This window comes from Dipodomys ordii, unplaced genomic scaffold (assembly GCF_000151885.1).
Source record: "Dipodomys ordii isolate 6190 unplaced genomic scaffold, Dord_2.0 Scaffold161, whole genome shotgun sequence".
NCBI classification, from domain to species: domain Eukaryota; kingdom Metazoa; phylum Chordata; class Mammalia; order Rodentia; family Heteromyidae; genus Dipodomys; species Dipodomys ordii.
The window spans coordinates 3,352,570-3,363,627 of NW_012267377.1; positions in this window are offsets into that span (position 1 = coordinate 3,352,570).

The following is an 11,058-nucleotide window of genomic DNA, read 5'->3' on the forward strand; positions in this document are numbered from 1 at the left end:
TGTGTGTGTGTGTGTGTGTGTGTGTGTGTGTGTGTGTGTGTGTGTGTGTGTGTGTGTGTCCTGGTTTGGTTTTTGTTTTGTTTTGTTTTCCTTTTTGATTTGGCTAGCTACCACTAGAGCCACTTCCAACTTTTTGGTGGTTAATTGGAAATAGAGTCTCACAGACTTTCCTTTCCGAGCTGGCTCTAAACCACAGATCTCAGGATTTACAGATGTGAGCCATTGACACCTGGATGACGGCTCATATTTTTAAGATTGTATTTTACCTCATTTTGTTTGATTGTAGGCAAATACTTATGTCCTGAAATTTCTCAGACTTGGATGCCACTTGATGATCCTAGAAAGTAAGATTAATAACTATTAGTCTCCATATCATATTTGTGTCTAGTTAATGATTTTAAAAGTTTCTATTTCTTCCTGAATTTCTACATTGTTCCTTGCCATACTCACAGCCCTGCAAACAAGCACATCACATTTTCCTCTGATGAGCTGAACACATGACTGGTTAAATCAAGCAATGTAAATGTGAATTTCTTCTAGAAATGTGAGCAAAAAGAGAAGATGGGACTCAGAAGGAAGAGAGCATTAAAAAAAGTTTAAGTTCTCCTCTTCAATCTCTTTTTTCACCTTACGCATGGGGTCTCAAAGGTCTATACCTGTCCAAGTTAATTTCCAGGATTTCTACATTTTTGACAGATTCTAACTCTGGAGGTTACTACGCTTTGAACTAAAGGATAGATTCTAGAAATAGTCCCTTGAAGCAATATGAGAAGGGAGCCATGGCAGAATCAGAAATCGTGCTGTCAAGAGTGCTAAATGAAAAAGGCATACGGAAATCACAAGAGCCAGGCACCTGTGGCTTATACTTGTGATCCTAGCTACTTCAGAGTCTGAGATCTGAGGATCAAGGTTCAAAGAAAAAAGTCAGTGAGGCTCTTCTCTTTAATTACCCAGCAAAAAAGCCAGAAGTAGAACTGTGGCTCAAGTGGTAGAATGTTAGCCTTGTGTTCAAAAGCTCAGGGATAGTGCCCAGGCCCTGAGTTCAAGTTCTAGGACCAGCAGAAAATCAAACCAAAACATTTAGGAGACTATCCCAGAGTGCAGAGGTAGATTGGAGCAGCCCAGGAATGGATGAGCTTGGACCCGGGTCTGCAGACCCTGAGGGTGGTGTAGATACAGAATAAAAAGAGGGACAGAGCTCAGCAACCCCAACAGGGGGAGTGCACCACCATCTATGTCAAATGTGCTAAGAGGCCAGACAGCATCCTGGAGGCCCAGTCGAGTATTCTGTACATTTTCCTGAGAGAACAGGAAATGATTGAAAGACTGGAAACAAGGGAACAACAAAATTAGATCTGCTTTGAAAAGATCATTGCAGCTACCCTGGAATGGGAGGTGGGGGAGGGAGAGGGGCGGAGAAGGTAAGATTAGATATGGAAGATTAAATGTGTTCCGGAAAAGATTGAATGATACATGGCCCACAAGGCACAGCAAACAGCACATGGCACATAGCAAACCCTCAAGGAATCAGAACTAGCAATCAGAACTATTTAGATTTCAAAAGAAGGAGAGGAGAGGCCCAGGATGTTGAGATAACTTGAGAGCATTTAAGTTACACATTCATTATTCCTAATAGGCAGATTCTATCTGCAAATATCTCCCCTGGCTTATACAATCAGTTTATAGAAGTCTCTTGCCAAAGTGTAAAGCTGAGTTGAGTTGTTTGTTCTGAATTCTCTCTCTCTCTCTCTCTCTCTCTCTCTGTTGGGGGAAAGGTGGGTTCTGAGTTTGAACTCAGGGCTTCAAGCTTGCTAGGCAGCACTCTACTACTTGAGGCATTCCACCAGCCCTTTTTGTATTGTTTCTTTTTGAGATAAACTCTTGCTTTATGCTCTGCATTCCTGCTCCTTACGCTTCCCTGTGATACTATGATGATAGACATGAGCCACTGTATCCAGCCATTGGTTTGAGATGAAATCTCAAGATCTTTTTTTTTTTTTTTTTTTTACCTAATCTGCTTCCTAAATAGCTAGGGTTATAGGCTTGACACACTCTGGCTTGCTTGTTGGTTTTAACAATGGAACAGGAGCAAAAGGAAATACGATGCAGAAATAAGTTTAACACACATGATTTTTTTTTTCTTTTAAAATCCAGATCTTGCTCTTGAGTTACTACATCTCTCTGTGGCCACCTCTCCTGAGTTACTAAACTCCAGCTAGTTTCAGAATTTCTACAACCTTCTTTACTGTCATCCCCTCCATTCCTGCTCCTCATTGAGGGCCTCTTCTTTAAATCTATGCACCTCAATCACTGACTGATGCTTTCATCTAAAATGCCAGCAAAGCAGAAGCAATGCACCAATTCTTTGTGAACCAGAATTCAATGTGTTCCAATGTGTTTCTTAATTGTTTAATGGTAGTGGTAGCCTGTCATATGGAAATTTATATGAACATTTAACTTCTGTTTCTCATCAAAGGGAAACTTCTCTTACTATCCTATACTCCGTGGAATGACCTCTTCTGTAGCAGACAAGTTATACATCATTGATTATTAATGGCAGGGAAGTTAGGAATTTGATCCTTGAAAAAAATGTATTCAGGTCAAAATGGAACTGATACAGTTGTATAGATACAAATGGTAGTCTTCAAAGCCAAGCCTTTTTGGCTCTCACTTTACCTCCCGGAAGATCTTCCACCTGCCTCACCCTGTCATCTGTGCTCAATTTGTTTTGTCTTGAAGGGATCACAAGAAGAAGTAAACTTCTCTTTCTTGGATTCTGAGCTAGGACCCTCGAAACAGCCATAGAAAATTATCCTGTAGAAAAACAAGATGTCTTTTGCTTAGTTTTGTTTTTGCTTTTTTGGGTGACAGTCCTGGGGCTTGAACTCTGGGCCTGGGTTCTGTCTCTGAGCCTTTTTTTTTTTTGGTCCAATCATGGGGCCTGAACTCTGGGCCTGGGCGCTGTCCCTCAGCTCTTCAGCTCAAGGCTAGCACTCTACCACTTGAGCCACAGCACCACTTCTGACTTTTTTCTTTTTGCTTATGTGGTGCTGAGGAATGGAACCCAGGCCCTCCTGCATGCAAGGCAAGCACTCTACCACTGAGCCACCTTCCCAGCCCCCCATGTCCCTGAGCTTTTATGCTCAAAGCTAGGTCACCTGAGCCACAGCTCCACTTATGGATTTTTTGGTAGTGAATTGGAGATAAAAGTCGCATGAACTTCCCATCTAGTCTAGATTGGAATCATGGTCCTCATATCTCAGGCTCCTGAGTAGCTAGGAATACAGGTGTGAACTACTAGTACCAGACTGTCCTAAACTATTTAAAGAGAAAGTCTGGGGCTAGATAGCAAAAGAATCCTGATATCTATGTTATGGTTATTTTGATAAAATGCAACACCTTTATGAACACAAAATGATTCAGGAGGTATAATTTCTCCTTAGAGGCAGATATTGCCCTCAACAGGGGTTTTGCATCTTATAGTTTGAAAATAAATTGATAACAAGGGTTAGTAGTTAGGATAAATGCCAACATTCTCACCACTCACACTGACTTTGGGTCATGCAGAGCTCTTACATGCATCATACATTGATCAATTGCTTTCCTGAATGCATTTCAACAGAGAAGTGCTCTGTTTTCATTATAAAGGCAGCACTGACCAGTTCCTCTGATCTCAAAATGGGTTTGCAAGCACAATTGTTAGCAAGGATACTGTAACTGAGCTACAGACTTCATCAGACCGTTTCACAGGATGAGCTGGAATCATACTTTCCTGCCTGATGTGTTGCACAAGGCCAGATGCATGATTTATATTCTGGTGAGGGGTCTGCCATAGGCGGATACTGCAATGCTAGGTTGATTATTTAGATGTATTCAGACGCTCGCCCTTCCTTGCCAGTGGATACTAAGCTTTCTCCAAGAGCTCTATGTATGTGTCAAGATATTCTTTTCCTCAGAGAGATGGCAAAACCAGATTTATCCTGTTTCCCCCAAGGTTAAAGAAATGAGGGAGATGTCCTTTGCTTTTTTTCTACTTCTGACTCCCAGAAAATAATTCATCTACATCCACACAGTGACAGCTCTTGGCATGAACAAAGGTGTCCCAAGAAAAGCCAGGAGGCACTCAGGTAATTGTGCACAATGATATCATCGTCTAGTTAGCATATTGGCAGGTGTAGAGGTTTAAACACTGGTCTCACCCAAAATAAGACAAAAGAAAGCAGAATTTGTGACTAGGTCGCTCTATTCATTTTTCCAAATCATGCTTTGTAGTACAGCTCGCAGAATATCACTGTAGCCCAGCAAGTGAAGAAAACTTGGGAGTTTTCCAAGAGGTTTCCAAGACAAAAACAGCCTTTCCAATTAGGCATCTGATTTTTCTTCTGTGACTTTGAGGTAATTAGAATATAAGAATCTATCTTCAACCCCATAAGCAGGGTCCTTTCTTTTGGATAGGTGTCTTATGATTCTTTCTTCTTCTTTGAAAATATGTATACACATATGTGTATGTATGTATATAACTATAGTAAATTGTCCTGTATATGTATATATATGCATATGTACATATATTTTTTTCCAAATGGTCCTCATGCTAATACTGATTTCAGCAGATATCTAGGCATGTGTGGCCTACAAATAGGAAAAGAAGCAGGGAAGACCAAGGAACAATATATGCAGGTTATTCCAGTAATTTACTAGAATAATTATTCTGGAACTTTTGCTTCTTTTCTCTCAGTTATTTAATTCCTTTAAGTTTCCCTTAAGAAAATAGCTTTGAGATCAGCAGTAGTCCAACTATGCACATGCAATTTACCATTAACTGTCAAGGTAAGTTGTCTTACCCGAATTGTGATTATTTTTTTAAGTACATCAGACATAATTTTTATCTTACTGATGAATAGTGTAGGTACACGCATTAGGCAGAAGCAACCTGGAATATAGTCCAAGTCATTTTATTAACAATAAAGAAGGGCTAGCAACATGACTTGAGTGACAGCGTGCCTGCCTAGGACGTAAAAGGTCCTGAGTTCAAAGCCCAGTGCTGCCAATAAACAAGAAGTTGATTCTTGTTACTTAATAATTGACTGGAGAATGAAAACTAGGAATTGAAAGCAATCATGCTGCAATAGGTCACATAGATAGATCCAAATGGATGAATAAATAAACTCAATAAATAGAGGTGGAAGCAAAAACACAGCATCGAATAAAGAAACAATATTTACAATGATACTGAAAAAAATATTTAGACATACATTTATAAAAATAGGCGCAAGATATTGATATGAAATATCACTAATAGAAATACAAGAAAGCCTAAGTTTCTGAAAATCCGAATGTTGTTCAGGGATGGGAAGACTTGCTATTGCTCTGACGTCAGTTCTCTCCAAATTTGACTATGACACAATCTTATTCAGAGTCACAGCAGATCATTTGTAGAGAATAAGGTAACTGTAAAATTCCTGTGGCAATCCATAGGATTTAGAATAGCTTAAGCTGCTTAGAAAAAGGAGTATGTAGTTGAAGGCCTCTATTTGATTTTAAGAGTACTAGTGAAGAGATAGACATTCTGGAATTCCACTTTCTTATGATCCCAATGACTTTTATCTCTGCTCTGCCATCCTATTCCTGCCTTGAGACGTAACCCAAATTCCAGAATGTAGAAGTGGGTGTCTTCAAGATGATTAGGTCAAAGGAAAAGTGCTCCCATGGGATCAGTGCCCTTCTAAGAGCCACAGAGAGAGCCACTGTCCCTTCCCCCAGGTAGAACGCACAAGAAGTTGTCATCTCAAAGTGCATCTGGTGATTACTGTACACCAAATCTACTGCCACCATGATCTTGGATTTCCACACCCCAGGAACTAAGAACAGTTCATTTTTCTAGTTTATAAGCTATCCCATCTATGGCATTTTGTTCCAACAGCCCAATAAGATAGATTAATGGAACAAAAATCAAGAATCCAAAAGTAAAGTCACACACACACACACACACACACACACACACACACGCACATATATACCGTCAGTTGATTTTCAGTAAAAGGACCAAGATAATTCATCTAAGAAATGACATTATTTCACAAATGATGGAGAACCTAGATATTTGTATTTTCAAAATAATTTCAAAATATTTCATAATAATTTTCAAAATATTTCACGTCATAAGCAAAGTTTAACTCTGAGAAGATCATAAGCATAACTATCATAGCTAAGTATAAAATTACTAGAAGAAAATATTATAAATGAATGAAAAAAATCATTTGTGGGATGGTCAGATACTTCTTACCTAGGACATAAAAGACAACAAACTAAGCGAGGAAGCAGGGGAAGGCCAGCTTCCTTGTCCAGCAGCATCCAGGAGACAGGCTGGAGGGAGGCTGGATCCCACCGAGACTGCACGATGCTCTGCTCTGGTTTCAACTCTGATCCTGGCCAGGGAACTCTACTACCACGCTGCTGGGAATCAGCTCTATCTGTGCGAGCCACTGTGGTGCCATTGCGTTCAATCTCCAGGTCACCCCAAGGTGACTCAGATTATATTTCCTCCCCAAGTAGTCTGCCTACTTGCAGTCAGTACATCTGCAAGAAACCCTGTGCTTCTTGGCAGTGGCTATGCTCTGCATGCCTCACTCTTCAACTCCTATGGGAAGAGCAGGGCCTAAGCCACTAGTTTCCAGCTCTCTGCATTGGGAAGTCCAGAAAGGAATCTGCCATCTGATCTGAGGACAGCAACAACAGAGAAAGAAGGCTTTCCTCCACCAGACTGTGTGGGTAGCCACATCTGGAAGTGGGAAGTGGAGCTGGGATTATACCCTTCACTTGCTACTGGCTTCCCCAACCCTCTCCATCTCTACACGGCATGGTCACACTCAGGGACCAGAATCCCCTTGGCCTCCACACGGACATGCAGATGCTTCAGGCCACGGACCATCCCTGGAGGACTAGACCTGCCTCACAGCCGGCTGAGCAGACACAAGAGGGATGGAAGAGGGGGAAGAGTGGTATGGAGAGCGACTGAAGGCTTATACTTATCATCCTACCTACTTAGGAAGCTGAGATTTAAGAAATGTGGCACAAAGCCAGCCCGGGCAGAAAAGCTCCTGTGACTCTTATCCCGAATTAACCAGCCAAAAGCCAGAAGTGGAGATGTGGCTCATGTGGTAGAGTGCCAATCTGGAGTGAAAAGGCTAAGGAACAGGGGGCTTAGGGCCTGAGTTCAGGCCTTAACAGTGGCCCACAAAGAAGAGAAGCAATTTAGTGATACAGGTGTGGCCTAGTGATACAGGTGTGAGCCAGGTGTCTCCCCGCCCCCCTCTCTGATCCCACTCTTATTGCCAGACCTCACTCCCAGTCCCAGTAGGGAACAAGTCATCCTATTCCACTTCTCAACCTCAGTATCTAGGTCTCATGGAGTCCTCCTGTCACCTGTTCTTTTCAGACCTTACCCAATTCAGTATCAGAGAGAAAGCTGGATGGTAAAGTTTGGGCATAGTGGAGAAAACTAATAGTAGCAGGAAGAAATAGCTCCAAGTTTAGAGATCAGCATCACATGGCTGTACATAGAACTCATAGAGCATCTGCTCCTCAGGAGCTCCTGACTAGCCTTCCCCCTCTCCAGAGCTCTCCTCCACACTGCAAGAGACAAATTCCTGACATTCTTTTTCGTTCCTAAGCTAGGCCCACGTCACTTTACTTTTAAAAAAATTAAGATTTTTTTTCATTCTAAGAAAGTAAGATCAATGTATTATCAACTTTTACAATTCTCCATCCCCCTCCTACCCTCATATAAAAGTGTGCACATAGTGCTGGGAATGTGGCTTAGTGGTAGAGCACTTGCCTAGCATGCATGAAACCCTGGGTTCAATTCCTCATACCACATAAACAGAAAAGGCCAGAAGTGGCATTGTAGCTCAAGTGTAGAGTGCTAACCTTTAGCAAAAGAAGCTCAAGGACAGTGCCCAAGCCCTGAGTTAAGCCCCAGGATTGGCAAAAAAAAAGTGTGCACATGTAGTAATATGTGTATATTTATGTATATGTGTGTGTGTGTTAGGGGATATATGCTGGATGTCTAGGTATATGTTTATTATATATGCATGTTTGTGGAAGTGAGTATGGATATGTTTATTATGGAAGCATGTATTCTATATGTTTAATGTGTATGTGTGTGTGTGTGTGTGTGTAGTGAATGCTTTTGTGTGTATTCTGATTATCTAGACATTATCATTATTCTTAGAGAATGAAAAAATATTATTCTTTTTCCTTTGTCTTTCTCCCTTTTTCCCTCTTACTCTTTCCTTCCTTCTTTTCTCTCTTTCTCTCCTTCCCTCTCTCCCTCCTTTCCTTTCCTTTTCTTTCTTTTCCCTTCCTTTCCTTTCATTATTGAACCTAGGGCATCTTCATGCATGTTAGGCACATATTCCACCATTGAGCTAAAGCCGCAAGAAGGACAGAAAGATAATTCCAATTAAATTATCTCCAGCGACTTTTTTCCAAGCTTATTCAACTTTTCTAGGAACAAAATAAAATGCCTCATGCCTATACATATAACTTTTGCATTAGCATGGAACTCTGCAACTTGCTGATTATTGGACTTTTCCCTTAAACCCTTATTCTTACCCTACATGGAAAAAAAAAACTATTCCCAATAACTGCATTCTTCCCTGTTCTCATTTTTAACCTGTGACTCAAAGGTCTTGAGCAAGTACCTTTGAAAGCAATTCAAAATACCACTCTCAGACACTCTGGCAATTGATGGCCACTTCCGGCTTCCCTCGGGTACTGTGCACAGAGGAAGGTTGAATGAATCCACTCCCCACTGACCCAGGCAGACCTCGCAGCCCTCCCTGATGGGGGTGTAGATGGCTCCTCATACTATCTCTTCCAACAGCTCCATGTTTTTGTTCCTTCCAGAAACCAATTAACCCTTTGCGTGAGAAGTAAACTTTTTGACCTAGCTGCAGTTTTTTATTTCCGTGTCTTTCCTTCAACACCAGACATAGGAAGCACAAAGGCTTAACATCAGGGTGGAAAATATGACTCTAGCTCAACACTTGCTCATGCCAGATGGCAACATGTTACCTGAATGTAAAGCAAACTGTAACAGGAAGCCTGGTTTTCATTATCACAGACAAGTCTGTGTGTAGCTAAGAAAGAATTTGACCAGAAAGGAACCAGTCAGTAATTCTATGGGCTCAAGAACCCAATGATCCCATTAAAAAAAGGTAAAACATGAATCAGAGAGAGAGAGACTGAGGAAGAAGGAGAGGAGGAGGAGAGAGACAGAGACAATGACAGAGACAGAGAGAGGCAGAGAGACAGAGACAGAGAGACAGAAAGACAAAGAGAGACAGAGAGAAAGGGGGGCCTGGCAGTAACATAATAACCTTGGTGCTGAAATCTCAGAACATTTATTATCTTCCTTCTGTCAGCACTTCCTTCTCCATGCCTGTGCTCTTTGCCCAGTATCTTGCTACGTACACTTGGAGGCCTGGTGCACCTTGTCCTTCGGCCTTGTTTTGGCTCTCTTTTTGTCTTTTCTCCTTTTTCACAAAACCACAATGCCCCAGTAGCCTCCAGCAAGGATTTTCCCAATGCCTGGCAGTGTTTCCAGGATACCCCTTTCCTCAGATAGTAGAAGGACACTGAATGAAATGGCTCTCCTTCCTCATGTGACTCTAATGAGCAGTAGGCTGCTAGACAGAACTACCCAGATGCCTTCATCAGTAAATTCCAGGCTAACACTTACCAGGATCACAGATGTTCACAGATGCAATGCTTCATACAACAGAGAAAACTTTATTATGACAAGAAGTACCCAGAGGCTCAAGTATCACAAATGACTCAGAAATAAAAATGTAAATCAGGATCATTCATACTTATTCCTGATAGTTCCTATCCATTGTATATTATAGTCCTCAACTTTTGAATATGAATAAACAACACAGTCTTTTAAATGAAAATAAATAAATGCATGTCTACTAGAAGACTTGGGTTCTTTTTCTAAAAGATGATCTCAGTGAGTTTACCTTATTTCATTATCCCAACATCCATTCTGTCAGTAAGTCTCTGTCTCTCCCCAGTGGTTTGGAGACTCTCCCTCTCCCCAATCTTCTGCTGAAACTAACTCAGAATGAGGCTCCCAGAGATGCACTGGGGAGGAGGTGGCTGGAGGATGGTACCCAATCTGGTTTTCAACCTCAGAATGTATTTGTAGTTCTCAGATGCTACAGTGTTACCATGGAGTCCCAGGCAGGAACTCAGACCCAGGAACGATTTCTATAGGACCAAAGATTCTGTGTAAATGTTCTTAGCTTTCCTCCAGGTTCTGATGGTTCCTTTCCTTGACTTGGGAGACTCTGTCATAGCCTCTTTTTTTTTGGGGGGGGAGGGGTCTGGTCGTGGGGCCTGAACTCTGGGCCTGGGCGCTGTCCCTCAGCTCTTCAGCTCAAGGCCAGCACTCTACCACTTGAGCCACAGCACCACTTCCAGCTTTTTTTCTTTTTGCTTATGTGGTGCTGAGGAATCGAACCCAGGGCCTCATGCACACAAGGCAAGCGCTCTGCCACCTTCCCAGCCCCTGTCTTAGCCAATTTTAACACCTAAATATCCTCTCCTTTCCGGGTGGACTTTTGGCCTAGAACCTTCTTCATGACCTATTACCATGCCTAACACATCCCTTCAGCCCTTCTTTACATCTCATTTACTTAGTTATCTTTGAGCCTGTGTCCTCTATTATAGTACGTGGCCAGGGAGCTCAGACTTAGCTCTAAGCGGTGTAAGATTCTGCAATAGATGATAGAATGCAGCCAACAACCATACCTAGAGTTAAAGCTAACTGCGTCCCATCAGACTTTTGTCGGTGCATTACCGAGTAGAAAAATCATAATTTGGAGAAGAAGGTAACAAATAGAAAAAAGATCACATTGCGATACACCCAAAAAAACCATATGGAATACAATTATACACATGCTTTGAAGGCTTGTCATTATGGTTCAAGACCCAGCTATCTGAGTAGAAAAAGACCATAATACCTCTTTGTGCAGTATTTTCTTCTTTACAAAT